We start from the raw sequence: 17842 nt of genomic DNA on the forward strand, positions 1-17842 counted from the left end.
TGCCTTTTCCTATAGTCCACGATCAGCTCCTTTGTCTTGCTCACATTGAGGAAGGGGGAGTACAGGAGGGGACTAAGTACACACCCCTGTTAAGGATCAGCGTGGCAGACATGTTTTGCCTACTCTTACCACCTGGGGGCGGCCCGTCAGGAAGTCCAGGATCCAGTTGCAGAGGGAGGTGTTTAGTCCCAGAGTTCATAACTTAGTGATGAGCTTCGTGGGCACTATGGTGTTGAACGCTGAGCTGTAGTCAGTGAACAGCATTCTCACATTGGTGTTCCTTTTGTCCAGGTGAGAAAGGGCTGTGTGGAGTGCGATTGAGATTGCATCATCTGTGGATCTGTTGGGGTGGTATGCAAATTGGAGTGGGTCTAGGGTGTCCGGGAGGATGCTGTTGATGTGAGCCATGACCAGCCTTTCAAAGCACTTCATGGCTACTGACGTGAGTGCCACGGGGCGGTAATCATTTAGGCAGGTTACCTTCGCTTCCTTGGGCACAGGGACTATAGTGGTCTGCTTGAAACATGTAGGTATTACAGACTCGGTCAGGAGGAGGTTGAAAATGTCGGTGAAGACACTTGACAGTTGGTCCATGCATGCTTTGAGTACATGTCCTGGTAATCCGTCTGGGCCAGCGGCTTTGTGAATGTTGACCTGTTTAAAGGTTTTGTTCACATAGGCTACCGAGAGTGTTATCACACAGTCATCCAGAACAGCTGGTGTTGTCGTGCATGCTTCAGTGTTGCTTGCCTCGAAGCGAACATAAAAGGCATTTAGCTCGTCTGGTAGGCTCGCGTCACTGGGCAGGTCGCGTCTGGGTTTCCCTTTGTAGTCAGTAATAGTTTTCAAGCCCTGCCACATCCGACGGGCATCAGAGCCGATGTAGTAGGATTCAATCTTAATCCTGTATTGACGCTTTGCTTGTTTGATGGTTCGTCTGAGGGCATAGCGGGATTTATTATAAGCGTCCAGATTAGTCTCCCGCTCCTTGAAAGCGGCAGCTCTAGCCTTTAGCTCGATGCGGATGTTGCCTGTAATCCATGGCTTCTGGCTGGGATATGTACGTACAGTCACTGTGGGGATGACGTTATCAATGCACTTATTGATGAAGCCGATGACTGAGGCGGTGTACTCCTCAATGCCATTGGATGAATCCCAGAACATATATCTGTGCTAGCAAAACAGTCCTGTAGTGTAGCATCCGCGTCATCTGACCACTTCCGTATTGAGCGAGTCACTGGTACTTCCTGCTTTAGTTTTTGCTTGTAAGCAGGAATCAGGAGGATAGAATTATGGTCAGATTTGCCAAATGGAGGGCGGGGGAGAGCTTTGTATGCATCTCTGTGTGTGGAGTAAAGGTAGTCTATGATTTGTTTCCTCTGGTTGCACATGTGACATGCTGGTAAAAATTTGGTAAAACTGATTTAAATTTGCCTGCATTAAAGTCCCTGGCCACTAGGAGTGACGCTTCTGGGTGAGCATTTTCTTTTTTGCTTATGGCCTATAGAGTTGGTTGAGAGCGGTCTTGGTGCCAGCTTTATTCTGTGGTGGTAAATAGACGGCTACGAATAATATAGATGAGAACTCTCTTGGTAGATAGTGTGGTCTACAACTTATCATAAGGTACTCTACCTCAGGCGAGCAATACCTTGAGACTTCTTTAATGTTAGACATCGCGCACCAGCTGTTATTGACAAATAGACACCCCCCCCTTCTCTTATCAGAGGTAACATCTCTGTTCTGCCGGTGCATGAAAAATCCCCCTAGCTCTATATTGTCCTTATCGTTGTTCAGGAACGTCTCGGTGAAACATAAGATGTTACAGTTTCTAATGTCCCGTTGGTAGGATAATCTTAATCGTAGGTCATCAATTTTATTTTCCAATGATTGCACGTTAGCAAGAAGAACGGATGGCAGTGGGAGTTTACTCGCTCGCCTACGGATTCTCAGAAGGCTGCCGGGTCTGTGGCCCCTTTTCCTGCGTCTTTTCTTCACACAAAAGACGGGGATCTGGGCCTGTTCCAGTGAAAGCAGTTTATCCTTCTCGTCGGACTCGTTAAAGGAAAAAGTTTCTTCCAGTCCGCGGTGAGTAATCGCTGTTCTCAAGTCCAGAAGTTATTTTCGGTCATAAGAGACTGTAGCAGAAACATTATGTACACAATAAGTAAAAAAATAAGTTACACAAAATGGAAAAAAATTAACAAAATAGCACAATTGGTTTGGAGAATGTAAAACGTCAGCCATGTTCTTCGGCGCCATCTGATGTGTGTATGTGCGTGCACATTCGTGCAAGTAGAAAAAACATGTTGACTCACCCTACTCATAGAGAATTGCCAATGTCATCCTCCTCTGTTTCATGTTGACGAAATGGTCTATGACCCTGTCATACAGTACACACTTTTATTTTTTGTTTTCCTAGGCTATCTGGCTAAAATGCATGCCGCTAGCCTAGCATCCTTTCATGGGCAACGTTAGCTAGTTAACATTAGCCTTCTACATCTAGCTACAAATTGAACTTACATCCTCTGAGTCCAGGGGAACAATGTATGAATTTATAGTTGGAACAGAATCGGCGTCATAATCATTGGCCAGTACGGAGAATTAAGTAAAGCCACAAGTCCAAATCCCCATCTTCATCCATGGCTAATTTACAGAAGGGCCAACTTTAGCTAGCCATCCCCCGGAATAAAAAAAACACAATGAGATGCAGCAATTTAAGTTGTTTCTGTCAATAGCGTAATTTTCTTGATGCGATGTGAGAGCAGTGAAGCCAAATCCAAACTGGCGTCCATTGACACTTTTTTTAGTGTGTCAGGACCATTCACAGTTGTGCTCACTCAGTTTAGCTCAACACCAAACTATTATTTTATATTTTTTTAAATCAAGGGACCCCAAATGCTCGCTGGCTTCCCTTGCATTCAATGCTACGGGCGGCAACAATGTCCTCCCCTTTATGACCAGACAGCATCAGATAGATGACCCGTTTCAAGAAACTAGGCGTATGTCGCACATCACTACTTTACAGGAGAGGCATTTTAACGTTTTTAATTGTATTTATTTTTAATCCAAATTTAATGTGCCTTAATAACAAACGTGTAGCCATCTGTAAATACAAATGAATTGTTAAATTACGAGCCTAGTTTGTTTAGCCACGGAAAAGACAGGAACCTTCATAGTAGTCATGATTAGCTGAGATAATGGATGGGCTGGGTTTGGATTGGCCTGCCATGTAGCACGCTTCTGTCTGTGACATGAAAGGGGAAAGGGGGATACCTAGTCAGTTGTTCAACTGAAAGCCTTCAACTGAAATGTTTCTTCCGCATTTAACCCAGCCCTTCTGAATCAGAGGTGCTCAGTATGTGTAGATAATCCTTGGTACCGCAGCTTTTTTCAAAGATCTAACGTTAGCCAAGGAGAACTGCAAAAGTGTTGCTACTGCTTTCTACATCATTGCTGCCCAGAATTTATCAGGCGCTATCGACAAAGATCAGTGGGAAAAAGTTGTGATGGGCTACTTTCTGCACACGGTCAGTGTGAACCGGAGTGACTGACACAACAACGTAGCTAGTTACAAAACAAACGTAAAAGATACATGAAGCGTTCATCCATCTTTACGGGTAAGAGTCTAGGTCCATTTTCAGATATATGTTTCTATATGTTTTCTCAGAAATTTGTTTTCATTGCAAGTTAAGTGTACTGTTCGCAGTCTAGCGAACATTAGCTTGCTGGCTCGCTAGCTAATGTTACATGTATGATCTGTGTAGTAATATTATTAGTGTCTCAGAAAGCCATTTGCATTGCTAGTTATAGCCTATATATAGCTAGTTGGTTAGCTTTAGCTACCTGCAAATTCATACTTTCATGCATTGTGGCTAGCTATGACAATCCATTTTTACTGTAGCTATGGCTGGGGACTATGATTAATTGTTTAGCTAGCTAGCTACATGTCTAAACAAAAGACTCCACTTCACAAGAGAATAATTACATGACCCATAAAATTGTGCCAGGTGTGTCTGGGGGTGATTACAGCCATCTATTGTATTTCATGAACAATAGATGTATTTCATGAACATGTGTATGTCTAGACAACAGTCTAGATGTGGTTGGGGGGGTGGTTATAGCATTTATTTCACATGACCCATCTGATAATTATAAAATATTTATGCAATATTTTTATCTGGACACTTTCAAAGTCAGATTAGGATATAGGCCAAGGACTAGATAACATTTTTACCTGGTGTTTTTCCTTATAGTAGGCCACTACTTAAACCACTTTTAGTCTTGAATTCTTTGGTGGTTTACTATACTACTGTACCTTACTCTGTTTAGCACATGGTCTCATGTGAATCCTTAAAGAGAGCGGGTCGGCCTAAGGCTTAAAAGGTTGTGAATGATGCTGAATAGGTGTAGACAAAGAGCTCTCCAGTAGATGTACCAAAACATTCAAGGAACTTTCAAAGCAGAATGACTCTCATTGTTCCTCAACTGCAGTGTATGATGTACCATTTCGTAGCTCTGAGTCTCTACTTTTATCTAACAAAAAACACAATTTCATTATTTGCTACACTATCGTTCAAAAGTTTGGGGTCACTTAGAAATGTCCTTGTTTTTTAAAGAAAAACACATTTTTTGTCCATTAAAATAGATCAGAAATACAGTGTAGACATTGTTAATGTTGTAAATGACTATTTTAGCTGGAAACGGAACATTTATGGAATATCTACGTAGGGCCATTATCTGCAACCATCACTCCTGTGCTCCAATGGCACGTTGTGTTAGCTAATCAAAGTATATCCTTTTAAAGGGCTAATTTAATTGATCATTAGGAAACCCTTTTGCAATTATGTTAGCACAACTGAAAACTGTTGTCCTGATTAAAGAAGCAATAAAACTGGCCTTTAGACTAGTTGAGTATCTGGAGTATCAGCATTTGTGGGTTCGAGTAGGAGTGGGAGGCCTCGGTGCACAACTGAGCAAGAGGACAAGTACATTAGAGTGTCTAGTTTGAGAAACAGACGCCTCTCACAAGTCCTCAACTGGCAGCTTCATTAAATAGTACCCACAAAACACCAAGCTCAACGTCAACAGTGAAGAAGCGACTCCAGATGCTGGCCTTCTAGGCAGAGTTGCAAAGAAAGCCATATCTCAGACTGGCCAATACAAAGAAAAGATTAAGTTGGGAAAAACACAGACACTGGACAGAGGAACTCTGCCTGGAAGGCCAGCATCCCGGAGTCGCCTCATCGCTGTTGTGAGGCGTCTTTCTCAAACTAGACAATGTGCTTGTCCTCTTGCTCAGTTGTGCACCGGGGCCTCCACTCCTTTTTCTATTCTGGTTAGAGACAGTTTGCACTGTTTTGTGAAGGTAGGACACAGCGTTGTATGAGATCTTCAGTTTCTCGCATGGAATAGCCTTAATTTCTCAGAATAGACTGACGAGTTTCAGAAGAAAGGCCTTAATTCTTGCCATTTGAGCCTGTAATCGAACCCACAAATGCTGATGCTCCAGATACTCAACTAGTCTAAAGGACAGTTTTATTGCTTCTTTAATCAAAACAGTTTTCAGCTGTGCTAACAATTGCAAAAGGGTTTCCTAATGATCAATTAAATTAGCCTTTTAAAATGATAAACTGGATTAGCTAACACAACGTGCCATTGGAACACAGGAGTGATGGTTGCTGATAATGGGCCTCTGTAGATATTCCATAAAGAAATAAGCCGTTTGCAGCTACAATAGTCATTTACAACATTAAATGTCTACACTGCATTTCTGACCAATTTGAAATTATTTTTATGATAAAAATGTGCTTTTCTTTTAAAAACAAGCACATTTCTAAGTGACCCCAAACTTTTGAACGGTAGTGTAATGTACATAACACCAAATCGAGGCGTACATATACAGAGGGGTGCTGGTTTGCTTGCTTCAATGCTTTCTCAGTTGAGATATATTCATCCTCTTGCAAATTGAAGGACAATTACGAAACAGAGACGAAAGATAAATTATGTATTTATTTTTTTCCCCCATGGTCAATTTTTGGGGGAAGCCTAGCGTCCCTTGGCATCCATAAAGACACGCAACTGCAAAATACACCATATTACTGGTCTACTAGTATGCCTTGACCTTGTAGGCTAAATTGCAGAGAAAACCCCCCCATAACTAATCCAAATGGTTTCCCAATCAGGCAGGCTAGATGCAGTTATTTCAAAATTAATGTATTGTGAGCAGACCAAGTACTTGGAGGTTGCTCTAAAGTGGAATAAACGAGTCAGGAGCAAGTTTTCTTAATTGAACAAAGTTCTCTATTGGGGTATTTTTTCCCCTTCTCAAACAATCAAGGATGATATCCCAAGGAAAACAAATCTACACAAGAACAAGGAACACAAGGTGAGTATCTTTAACTTCACTAGGGTAGGGGGCAGCATTCGGAATTTTGAATGAAAACGCTTGCCCAAGTTAAACTGCCTGCTACTCAGGGCCAGAAGCTAGGATATATATATAAGTGGTAGATTTGGATAGAAAACACTCTAAAGTTTCCAAAACTGTTAAAATAATGTCTGTGAGTATAACAGAACTGATATGGCAGGTGAAAACCTGATGAAAATCCATCCAGGAAGTACTATTATTTTGAAAGGCTGTTTTTCCATTGAAAGCCTATCCACCATACAAAGACTTCAGACCCAGTTCACGATCTCTATGGCTTCTTCTACATGTGGCCAGTCTTTAGGCACTGTTTCAGGCTTTACATTGGATTAACAAGAAGTTTATTTTTAAAATGGTGTATAATACTTGTATGTTTGAGGAATTTTAATTATGGGATTTCTGTTTTGAATTTGGCACCCTGCAATTTCACTGGCTGTTGTTGAGGTGGGGCGCTACCGTCCCACTGATACCAGAGAGGTTAAACTATAACATAAATCACAGGTGTGTCACCGCCTTCACGATCCGTCCGTGGAGAGCTCCCTTCAGGTGGTTGTCTGGATCCGTGGTGAACATTCACTAGAGGTGGTGTGTCCCCCTTCTTATCCCTTCCGAAAGGTACGTCCTCTCCTTTGTAGAAGCAAACACTCTTTTCTTTCTCCCCTCTCTGCCGGTTCCCTCCTCACTCTTGTAGGGGAAAGAGAATAGCTCATTAGTACCGTCAGCTGCGCTTAATTGCCTCTGATCACCTTGACTCACATGCCGGGCTGGGCTACTGTCTGTGGGAGCAGCCTGCCCTCTGTTGGTCCTTCCACAGTATTCAAAATGCCAGGCGTTTTGAGCTATAGACTATTTACTGCAGTTGACAACCTAGACTACAGTTTAGTACTCTTGAAAACAATATTAACATTACATTGTGCTGTTGTAGCTTAGGTAGGATACATTTATTGCCCCTAAAAAACATAATCAATAGGGTAGCTTTTCAAGCTGCATGCCCGGGGTCTCATCGCAGCTTTAGGAGTGCACATAACGTAGACTAGGCCTACCTATGATTTCCTTATCTGATAACTTTTTTTCTGAAGCTGTGTGAATTGACTGGATCTAGAGCGCAGTCTAGAGTAAAGCAAAGATCTGCCATTTCATCATCTGTTAACTTTGTTTTCTTGAACTTTGACTGGTAAATATTTAGTCTATAGCCCCAGTGGTGGAAAAAGTACTCAGTTGTTATACTTGAGTAAAAGTAAAGATACCTTAATAGAAAATGACTCAAGTAAAAGTGGAAGTCACCCAGTAAAATACTACTTGCGTAAAAGTCTAAAAGTATCTGATTTTAAATGTACTTAAGTACAGTGGTGGAAAAGGTACTCAATTGTCATACTTGAGTAAAAGTAAAAAGTAAAAGTAAATTCTACACATCAAATTCCTTATATTACGCAAACCAGACAGCAAGATGTTCTTTTTTTACACACAGCAAGGGGCACACTCACTTGTGTTTAGTGAGTCCGAGGATGACAACGCGTTATATTGATAGGTGCGTGAATCGAAATGTAAAGAATACTTTTGGGTGTCAGTGAAAAGGTATGGGAGTAAAAAATACATATTTTCTTTAGGAATGTAGTGGCGTAAAAGTAAAAGTTGTAAGAAATGTGAATAGTAAAGTACAGATTTAAGTAGTACTTCAAAGTTTTATTCTTGGCTACTTTACAGCTCTGTATAGCCCTAATATTTAGCTAATGAATGGCCTAATATCTAGCTACTATTTAGCTTCTTACGTTGGCTAAACATCATTAGCCTCTCTCTTCCAGCAGTTCCCATGCACAATAGGCTAAAGGCTGCGCAAGTCTCTCATCATTAGGCCATTCCTCTTCTCTTGAAATCCCAGGTAAAGCTTTAGGCTGTGAAAGCTATAGGACATTTATTTTGATAATATTTCTATACTAGGCCTAATAGCCCTGGGGAAAGAAGCAGGCTTAAAACAGGCCTACAGCACAGGCCATATTATCTGTCTGGGAAAGTTGAAAGTTGTCTGGGAAAGTTGGTGTGATCACTTTTGGCCGATTATGATAACATTGTTGCACTGATGCATTGCAAATAGTTGCACAGGACAGACAGAGAGCACAGTGAAAAAGAAGAACCAAAGGAATTGACAACCATTTGAAAAATGGAAATCACTTGCAAACCACGTGAGCAACGAGGCAATGACATGCTGTATAATATGTGCAGGCTAAACAGTATTTGTTGTTGAATTGCAACATTTAAATATCAGTTAATTTATTATTTTTTATTATGCCTACATGTACATTTAAGTATTATTTGCAGTTGTCACTGTGACTGACACCCTGAAATCACTGAATGGTCTCCGACCACTACCTTGTATCCTTTTCCCTCTCGCTCTCCTCCAACACTACTCACTCTGCCCCTACTCACTCTGCCCCTTCTCAGATGGTATTGCGCCATCGCAACCTTCGCTCTCTCTCCTGCTACTCTCTCCTCTTCCATCCTATCATCTCTTCCCTCTGCTCAATCCTTCTCCAACCAATCTCCTGATTCTGCCTCCTCAACCCTCCTCTCCTCCCTTTCTGCATCCTTTGACTCTCTATGTCCCCTATCCTCGCGGCCGGCTCGGTCCTCCCCTCCTGCTCCGTGGCTTGACGACTCATTGCGAGCTCACAGAACAGGGCTCCGGGCAGCCGAGTGGAAATCGAGGAAAACTAGCCTCCCTGCGGACCTGGAATCTTTTCACTCCCTCCTCTCCACATTTTCTTCCTCTGTTTCTGCTGCTAAAGCCACTTTCTACCACTCTAAATTCCAAGCATCTGCCTCTAACCCTAGGAAGCTCTTTGCCACCTTCTCCTCCCTCCTGAATCCTCCTCCCCCGCCCCCCCCCCTCCTCCCTCTCTGCGGACGACTTTGTCAACCATTTTGAAAAGAAGGTTGACGACATCCGATCCTCGTTTGTTAAGTCAAACGACACCGCTGGTCCTGCTCACATTGCCCTACCCTATGCTTTGACCTCTTTCTCCCCTCTCTCTCCAGATGAAATCTTGCGACTTGTGACGGCCGGCCGCCCAACAACCTGCCCGCTTGACCCTATCCCCTCCTCTCTTCTCCAGACCATTTCCGGAGACCTTCTCCCTTACCTCACCTCGCTCATCAACTCATCCTTGACCGCTGGCTACGTCCCTTCCGTCTTCAAGAGAGCGAGAGTTGCACCCCTTCTCAAAAAATCTACACTCGATCCCTCCGATGTCAACAACTACAGACCAGTATCCCTTCTTTCTTTCCTCTCCAAAACTCTTGAGCGTGCCGTCCTTGGCCAGCTCTCTTGCTATCTCTCTCAGAATGACCTTCTTGATCCAAATCAGTCAGGTTCAAGACTGGTCATTCAACTGAGACTGCTCTTCTCTGTGTCACGGAGGCTCTCCGCACTGCTAAAGCTAACTCTTCTCCTCTGCTCTCATCCTTCTAGACCTATCTGCTGCCTTTGATACTGTGAACCATCAGATCCTCCTCTCCACCCTCGCCGAGCATCTCCGGCGCGGCTCACTCTTGGATTGCGTCCTACCTGACAGGTCGCTCCTACCAGGTGGCGTGGCGAGAATCCGTCTCCGCACCACGTGCTCTCACCACTGGTGTCCCCCAGGGCTCAGTTCTAGGCCCTCTCCTATTCTCGCTATACACCAAGTCACTTAGCTCTGTCATATCCTCACATGGTCTCTCCTATCATTGCTACGCAGACGACACACAATTAATCTTCTCCTTTCCCCCTTCTGATAACCAGGTGGCGAATCGCATCTCTGCATGTCTGGCAGACATATCAGTGTGGATGACGGATCACCACCTCAAGCTGAACCTCGGCAAGACGGAGCTGCTCTTCCTCCCGGGGAAGGACTGCCCGTTCCATGATCTCGCCATCACGGTTGACAACTCCATTGTGTCCTCCTCCCAGAGTGCTAAGAGCCTTGGCGTGACCCTGGACAACACCCTGTCGTTCTCCGCTAACATCAAGGCGGTGACCCGATCCTGTAGGTTCATGCTCTACAACATTCGCAGAGTACGTCCCTGCCTCACACAGGAAGTGGCGCAGGTCCTAATCCAGGCACTTGTCATCTCCCGTCTGGATTACTGCAACTCGCTGTTGGCGGGGCTCCCTGCCTGTGCCATTAAACCCCTACAACTCATCCAGAATGCCGCAGCCCGTCTGGTGTTCAACCTTCCCAAGTTCTCTCACATCACCCCGCTCCTCCACACACTCCACTGGCTTCCAGTTGAAGCTCGCATCTGCTACAAGACCATGGTGCTTGCCTACGGAGCTGTGAGGGGAATGGCACCTCCGTACCTTCAGGCTCTGATCAGTCCCTACACCCAAAGAAGGGCACTGCGTTCATCCACCTCTGGCCTGCTCGCCTCCCTACCTCTGAGGAAGCACAGTTCCCGCTCAGCCCAGTCAAAGCTGTTCGCTGCTCTGGCACCCCAATGGTGGAACAAGCTCCCTCACGACGCCAGGACAGCGGAGTCAATCACCACCTTCCAGAGACACCTGAAACCCCACCTCTTTAAGGAATACCTGGGATAGGATTAAGTAATCCTTCTAACCCCCCCCCCCAAAAAAAATATATATAGATGTACTATTGTAAAGTGGTTGTTCCACTGGATATCATAAGGTGAATGCACCAATTTGTAAGTCGCTCTGGATAAGAGCGTCTGCTAAATTACGTACATGTAAATGATGTCTTGTTACCACCATATTAATAGGCAGCATGCAGTAGGATGCAATGATCAGTTGATTGACAGGTGTAGGACTGTAGAATAATACACTTTCCTCTAGTGTGGATGCTCACCATCGTTTTATAGTTATAGTTTTTTATATTATAGTTATAGTTTAGTTATTGCCTTGGTCGATGGCCCTTAATACTGACACAACCATAGAGAATGATAGAGGCCTCTAGTGGCCAATAGGTCATTTTAGCATGGGCTGCGCCATTGAGGGCTTCCACCATGTTTCCACCATTTTAGATTAGTCATAGTAGTCAACTGTGTAGAGATTCCTTAGGGTTGTAGCCTCAATGGCGCTGTCCATGCTGTCACAGATGCTATAATAGCAAAGATCTAAAGATGAGTCCTCTATCTATCACAACAGAACTACTACAAGGTAACATTAGCTAACTTGAATGAAATAAATGTAAAATTACACTTATACACTTATACTTGTTTACTTGAATTTTATACTCTATAAATGGACTCTTTCAAATAATTTACTCCAGCAAGTTTGCCATCGGCGCGCTGCAGTACGGAAGTAAAGCGGAGTCGAATCGAATTACTTGTGTTATTTGGCTGTGCCCGTAGCAACGTTCGAAAATTAGGTAGATTTGTATCCATGACTCAAATTGATTGAATAGATACAGGAATCGATAGATGAATTTATGAATAGATACAGTTATGCAATCTCTGTCTCTTTAATATGCTCACCTTCATATTAAACATCACTTGCTGTCAGTAGAGAAACTCAGGGTTTTCTTTTCCTGGATGTCAGATTACTTATTTCTTTACTTCAGGCTGCACACCTGTCACAAATCTTTTCTTGTCATTGTTTGTTTCTCTTGCCACAACAACTGCCTTGTGTGTGTTCACAGAAATGTTCATACCGACACATTTTTTGTTTATACTTTGCTGAGCCATTTGCAAACTCTACAATGCCCTGTATAACTGCTTTCCTGACCCAATGAACCGATGGACGGTGAAGATGCCTTATGCCGGGGTCTTGTGCATTTTGATGCGGCTTTTCAGTGAGAAAGACATTTGGGGCTTATCCCTCTGAACTCCTGAGTCCCATGAATCCCATGTCTCTCTCCCACTCCCTCCCTCCATCTCTCACTCCCTAACATCCATAAGTCCTACACCTGTCTACTCCATTACTTGCTCCGAGGGACTGTACCATCCCCATCCCCGGTCTGCACTCTCTTTACAGCGGTGTTGGTTGACGTTGACTATGCTAATGATGCTAGCTAATAAGCCCAGTTGTACAAGACCAAACTATAAACACCTCAAAGTCTCTCCCGCTAGAAACAGTAGTACCACTAGCAATGCCATAAATTACCCCAAACGATTGATTGATTTTAATGTGTGTCAGGCCTCTCTATGGAATAGGAGATCATAAGAAAATATGACTGCCTAACTAATCCTCTTACTGTCTATTTGGTCTGAATGGCGCATCTGTTGGATATTTCGATACTGTGGAGTCTGCCTATTCATCGACCACACTCTATAGGTTAACAAAGGCATTTAGGATTAACTTGATCGATTCGCGTGTCTTTGGTGTGTTTTCAGCATATAAACTCAGCAACAAAAGAAACGTCCTCTCACTGTCAACTGCGTTTATTTTCACCAAACTTAATATGTGTAAATATTTGTATGAACATAACAAGATTCAACAACTGAGACATAAACTGAACAAGTTCCAAAGACAAGACAAATGGAATAATCTGTCCCTGAACAAAAGGGGGGTTAAAATCAAAAGTAACAGTCAGTATCTGGTGTGACCACCAGCTGTTTTAAATACTGCAGTGCATCTCCTCCTCATGGACTGCACCAGATTTGCCAGTTCTTGCTTTGAGATGTTACCCCACTCTTCCACCAAGGCACCTGCAAGTTCCCGGACATTTCTGGGGGGAATGGCCTTAGCCCTCACCCTCCGATCCAACAGGTCCCAGACGTGCTCAATGGGATTGAGATCCGGGCTCTTCGCTGGCCATGGCAGAACACTGACATCCCTGTCTTGCAGGAAATCACACACAGAACGAGCAGTATGGCTGGTGGCATTGTCATGCTGGAGGGATGAGCCTGCAGGAAGGGTACCACATGAGGGAGGAGGATGTCTTCCCTGTAACGCACAGCGTTGAGATTGCCTGCAATGACAACAAGCTCAGTCCGATGATGCTGTGACACACCGCCCCAGACCATGACGGACCCTCCACCTCCAAATCAATCCCGCTCCGGAGTACAGACCTCGGTGTAACGCTCATTCCTTCGACGATAAACGCAAATCCGACCATCACCCCTGGTGAGACAAAACCGCGACTCGTCAGTGAAGACCACTTTTTGCCAGTCCTGTCTGGTCCAGCGACAGTGCGTTTGTGCCCATAGGCGACGTTGTTGCCGGTGATGTCTGGTGAGGACAGGCCTACAAGCTCTCAGTCCAGCCTCTCTCAGCCTATTGCGGACAGTCTGGGCACTGATGGAGGGATTGTGTGTTCCTGGTGTAACTCGGGCAGTTGTTGTTGCCATCCTGTACCTGTCCCACAGGTGTGATGTTTGGATGTACCGATCCTGTGCAGGTGTTGTTACACGTGGCCTACCACTGCGAGGACGATCAGCTGTCCGTCCTGTCTCCCTTTAGCGCTGTCTTAGGCATCTCACAGTACGGATATTGCAATTTATTGCCCTGGCTACATCTGCAGTCCTCATTCCTCCTTGCAGCATTCCTAAGGCACATTCACGCAGATGTGCAGGGACCCTGGGCATCTTTCTTTCTTGGTATTTTTTCAGAGTCAGTAGAAAGTCTTCTTTAGTGTCCTAAGTTTTCATAACTGTGACCTTAATTGCCTACCATCTGTAAGCTGTTAGTGTCTTATCGACCGTTCCACAGGTGCATGTCTATTGATTGCTTGTGGTTCAGTGAACAAGCATGGGAAACAGTGTTTAAACCCTTTACAATGAAGGTCTGTGAAGTTATTTGGATTTTTACGAATTATCTTTGAAAGACAGGGCCCTGAAAAAGGGACGTTTCTTTTTTTGCTGAGTTTATAAACATGCTTTCACGGGTTCGGTTTAGCTGTGTCATGACGTTGGCCTGTGGGGAAGGTTTATGACCCCCCCCCATAAATACCTTTCTCCCTTCCCTCTCTCTCTGACTCTACTGAAGGACTCTTGAATAGCCTTTGTTAAACATAGAGAGTCTGGGAACATCAAACAAGTGGGGGGGGGGGGGGTACTTAATGAATATGATGATGCGTTGGTACTTAATGAATATGATGTCTGTTCGGTTGTCATCTGAGACATTATGACTGATGACAGGACGACATAAACTGTATCTGGGAAAGTCTACACATTATAGTTATCATATTCACATGGAATTGTTGTTCAATGTAAATGAAACTATTTGTGAAAAGATTAAATGTAATTTTAGCTTCCAATGAGAGAATTGGGTTTTCATAAGGTTAGAGCCCTGCTCAATCAGTGGCCCGCCCCTGTGAAGAGACATGGGTTATAACCTATGAAACACACCCTTCTCTCCCTCCACTATATAAGCCCTTGACGAAAATGTAACCTCCGGTTCCGAGGACGATAGGACGATGGTCCATACGTTAAAAAGGATGTCAACTACTCAGCGTGAGCTTTGGTTGTGAATGGTATGAACTTTGAACTCTTGTTCACTAAAGAAGTGAGACCTCCTAGCTGTTGAGTTAGCAACAGAAGCTGTAAACGTGGGCTAGGAAAGGACGGACGACGTATTCAGTCTAACACACAACGAAGATACTACAACGTATCCAATTTACCACCAGAGACATTCTTCCGAGGACAGGAAGATCTCTGTTGGCCAACACGACCAGCATCTACGGCCAACCTACCGAAGCGCAGCTCAGAGTAAATATTTATTGCATTTTCCTTTTCAAAACGGGCGGTAATTTAGAATGCATAAGATACTGTATTTACGAAAGCTTAGCTTATCCCTTTGTTCCTCAGTCTTCCCGCTCTTTCATTCAAGCCCAACCCCCTCTCTTTGTGTAACCAGCCGTCATACAGGTTCTGTCCCCCAGGGACGTTTTCTGTATGACATAATTTGCATTCTGTGTATATGTAATTCTGTGTGATTAGTTAGGTATTTAGTAAATAAATAATTAAACCCAATTTTGTATTGCTGATTCAACTTGTTAGCCAGCGTTCGTGAAGATAACCAAGAATTTACATTACAATTTAATTTAAGAATTTACATCTGTTGTTTGCACAACTTCAAACTCTGCTTTAATTCCCCCATTGTGTGTTTCTGTTGATATGGTAATGCTCCATGTTGGTTTAGTTTACTGTAAGAGAGATACAAACAAAGTCCATAGGAACATGACAAACACCTGAATCAATAAGAATGTATTACTAAGGTAGGATGATAGGCCCCCTATTCACCATGGCATGGATGTAAGGTAGGATGGTAGCCCCCTGCTCTCCATGGCATGGATGTAAGGTAGGATGGTAGGCCCCCTGCTCTCCATGGCATGGATGTAAGGTAGGATGGTAGGCCCCCTGCTCTCCATGGCATGGATGTAAGGTAGGATGGTAGGCCCCCTGCTCTCCATGGCATGGATGTAAGGTAGGATGGTAGGCCCCCTGCTCTCCATGGCATGGATGTAAGGTAGGATGGTAGGCCCCTCTGCTCTCCATGGCATGGATGTAAGGTAGGATGGTAGGCCCCCTGCTCTCCATGGCATGGATGTAAGGTAGGATGGTAGGCCCCCTGCTCTCCATGGCATGGATGTAAGGTAGGATGGTAGGCCCCCTAAGGTCTCTGACCCGAAACTGGCACACAATAAACAACAGGCAGAGCTAACTTCCACATTGAGGCCCCTTGCTAACCTCCACAGATGTGTGTACTTAGGTGTACTGAGCAGAGTCTGGAAGGTGGTGATGGGAAAAGAGAGGCAGGCAGCAGTGAACAGGGACATCCAATTCACCCTAAAGTGTCTAACAGAGAGACAGGAGATGCTTTGACATTAAAGTGATGAGTTGCTGTGTACAAGGACATTCAGGATATAAATTACATACAACTTCAGGTCTGCTTGGAATTTCTTGGTGAACTCACAGTCCCACCAAACAGGTTCAGGACATTCAGACCATTCCTTTGTTTGCTAAAGGTTCTCCAAATGGTATTGTGGGAAGTTGTATTGGTTTTTAATTTGAATTTTTTTACATTTAAACTTTATTTAACTGGGCAAGTCAGTTAAGAACAAATTCTTATTTACAATGACTGGCTACCAAAAGGCAAAAGGCCTCCTGCAGGGACGGGGGCTGGAATTACAAAACCTCGACAAGAGAGACAACACAACACTACATAAAGAGAGACCTAAGACAACAACATAGCAAGGCAGCAACACATGACAACACACCATGGTAGCAACACAACATGACAACAACATGGTAGAAACACAACATGGTAGCAGCACAAAACATGGTACAAACATTATTGAGCACAGACAACAGCACAAAGGGCAAGAAGGTAGAGACAACAATACATCACGCAAAGTAGCCACAACTGTCAGTAAGAGTGTCCATGATTGAGTCTTTGAATGAAGAGGTTGAGATAAAACTGTCCAGTTGAGTGTTTGTTGTAGCTGGTTTCAGTCGCTAACTGCAGAGAACTGAAAAGAGGAGCGTCCCAGGGATGTGTGTGCTTTGGGGACCTTGAACAGAATGAGACTAGCAGAACGGGTGTTGTATGTGGAGGATGAGGGCTGCAGTAGATATCTCAGATAGGGGGGAGTGAGGCCTAAGAGGGTTTTATAAATATGCGTCAACCAGTGGGTCTTGCGACGGGTATACAGAGATGACCAGTTTACAGAGGGGTATAGAGTGCAGTGATGTGACCTATAAGGAGCATTGGTGGCAAATCTGATGGCCGAATGGTAAAGAACATCTAGCCGCTCGAGAGCACCCTTACCTGCCGATCTATAAATTATATCTCCATAATCTAGCATGGTTAGAATGGTCATCTGAATCAGGGTTAGTTTGGTAGCTGGGGTGAAAGAGGAGCGATTACAATAGAGGAAACCAAGTCTAGATATAACTTTAGCCTGTAGCTTTGATATGTGCTGAGAGAAGGACAGTGTACTGTTCTCTTGCATGTTTTCTTTACTTTTCTGCTTAGGTATAAATGAATCACAAAAGTCAAATAACTCTTGGTCACATTGATATTGCATGGCATAAACAAATGTGTGCAGCCATTCTAACATTTTCCATTTAACCCTTAAGCTAGACATGGAGTTAATCATTAAAAAGATCAAATGTGGTTACGCCCTGATGTTCTGTCCATATCCTGTGCCCTCGATAACTGAAAAATAAACTGTATAACCCATTTGTTTAGTTTTTCTCTAATCTGTTTATCATATGATAGAATTGGAATGCAATAGATAATTCATTTTTCCCCTCCTAAATTTCTCTCAATAACTTTCTTTGTGTGCAAAACCAGGGTCATTCAGCTGATGCAGTCCAGAGTGAATGGAAAATGTCACCAGAGAATGAACACTAGAGAGCCTTCACTTTATAGCAGGGTTTCCCAAACTCGGTCCTGGGGCCCCCCCAGGCGCACGTGGTTTTTGCCCTAATAACCAGCTCATCATCAAGCTTTGATTATTTGAATCAGCTGTGTAGTGCTAGGGC

At 43.9% G+C, this 17842-nt stretch overlaps 1 protein-coding gene across 1 annotated transcript in view; it reads left to right on the forward strand.

The window, feature by feature from the left end:
• The window catches only part of LOC115192088 (opsin-5-like), a 41610-nt gene that overhangs the window by 14073 nt on the left and 9695 nt on the right, over positions 1-17842 (forward strand). The window lies entirely within an intron of this gene.

This window comes from Salmo trutta, chromosome 1 (assembly GCF_901001165.1).
Source record: "Salmo trutta chromosome 1, fSalTru1.1, whole genome shotgun sequence".
In the NCBI taxonomy this organism is placed as follows: Eukaryota; Metazoa; Chordata; class Actinopteri; order Salmoniformes; family Salmonidae; genus Salmo; species Salmo trutta.